The 1,927-nt window shown below is 38.1% G+C and overlaps 1 non-coding gene across 1 annotated transcript; it reads right to left on the minus strand.

Annotated features, from left to right (window-relative positions):
* On the minus strand, window positions 1-107 carry LOC131173688 (small nucleolar RNA R71). The gene has a single exon (XR_009144002.1). It is a non-coding gene; the product is annotated as a small nucleolar RNA R71 (small nucleolar RNA).
* Window positions 108-1,927: the final 1,820 nt, after the last annotated feature.

Here is a 1,927-nt window from a genome sequence, read left to right on the forward strand (position 1 = left end):
CATTTGAGGAATTTGATGGTAGCTTTTAAGCCAAGGGATGATGAAACTTTGTATGAATCTTGGATGAGATTTAAGGAGCTTGAAAGGTAATGTCCTCATCATGAAATACCCAAATGGATGATTGTTCAGAATTTCTACACTAGAGTTACTCCAGCCATAAGAAACACAATTGATTCACAAGCAGGAGGAGATTTCATGAGAATGACAAGTGAAGAATGCTATGATCTATTAGAGAATATTGCTCATAATACCTATTTATGGGGAAATCCTAGAGCACTTGAGCCAAAGAAGGCTAGAATTTATGAACTTGACTCAATTAGCTACATGAATGCAAGATTTGATCAGTTGACTCAGCTTCTTAGTGATTTTTGCACAAAGGCAACAACCTCAACTCCTACAACTATGCAACAAGTTGCCTACACAGATGGAACTCAAAGTTGTGGAGTTGATTACTCTTCTTATGGTGATGATTATTTGTAAGAACAAGCTGCTTATGCAGGAGGTTATCAATAGAAACCTATGGGAAATTCTTACTCTAATGTGAACAACTCAACATGGAGACCACAAGCAATTTTTGCTCAACAAGGTCAAAGCTCAAATTATGCTCATAACCAGCAGTATATGCATCAGAATAGGCCTCAGTTTCAGCCTCAATTTTAGCCCACAAGGCAGCCACAACCTAGATATCAAGTAAAAGTACAACAATCCCTTCCACCTCATGAACCAAAGCCAACCTTGGAAAGCATGATGGAGAAATTTTTTACTAAACAAAGCAAGATGAATAGTAAATTGGAGGAAGAAATGCAATATATGAGACAAACCATGGATCAATTACCAGTCCACAATCGTATGTTGGAGACTCAATTGGCTCAATAAGCAAGCTCATTGGAAGCAAATCCTATGGCAAACTACCTAGCCAACCACAAAACCCCCATGAACAATGTAAGGTTGTGACCTTGAGAAGTGGTAAGAAAGTTGGTCAAGAGAGTGAAAACAAGAGAGAAGAAAAAGAGAGCACAAAAGAAGAAAATTCAGTTGAGAGCAAGAAAAATGAAAAAGAAGAAGAAAGCAAAAGTGACCAAGATGAGGGAGAGAAACCATACATCCCACCTGAGCCTTACAAGCCCACCCTTCCCTACCCTCAAAGATTCATCAAGCATAAGCTAGATAAACAATTTGGCAAATTCCTTAAAGTGCTAAAGAAGTTGTATATCAATGTGCCATTCACTGAGGCACTATCCCAAATGCCAAGTTATGCCAAGTTTTTGAAGGAGATTCTTACCAATAAGAGAAGGCTAGAAGATTATGATACCATTAACTTGGGAGAGCAATGCAGTGCTATAATTCAGAAGAATTTACCTCCTAAACTCAAAGATACAGGTGTGTTTTCCATTCCTTGTCATATAGGTGATAATTGTGTGGCAAATGCCTTATGTGACCTTGGAGCTAGTGTCAGCCTAATGCCACTTTCAATATATGATAAGTTGAATATGGGAAAGTGGAAGCCCACAAACATGTATCTTTCATTGGCTGACCGTTCAATTAAATATCCAGAAGGCATTCTAGAAAATGTGCCCATCAAGGTTGGAAAATTCTACATTCCGGTGGACTTTGTCATTTTAGATATGGAAGAAGACACAAAAATTCCTATCTTATTGGGAAGACCCTTTTTGGCAACAGCTGGTGCATTAATTGATGTAAAGGGTGAGAAATTGACACTTAGAGTGGGAGATGATCAAATGACATTCAACATTAATCCAGCCATGAAAAAGAAACATGAAGAAGTTGAGTCTTGTTTGCGGGTAGACATTATTGATGAGATTGTTCAAGAGCATTTCAGAAAAAGCTATCCACAAGACCCTCTTGAAAATTGCTTAGTCCATGGTGGAAGCATTGATGATGATAATCACAACATAGCTACTTTTGC

Source organism: Hevea brasiliensis, chromosome 14, assembly GCF_030052815.1.
Source record: "Hevea brasiliensis isolate MT/VB/25A 57/8 chromosome 14, ASM3005281v1, whole genome shotgun sequence".
Classification (NCBI taxonomy): Eukaryota; Viridiplantae; Streptophyta; class Magnoliopsida; order Malpighiales; family Euphorbiaceae; genus Hevea; species Hevea brasiliensis.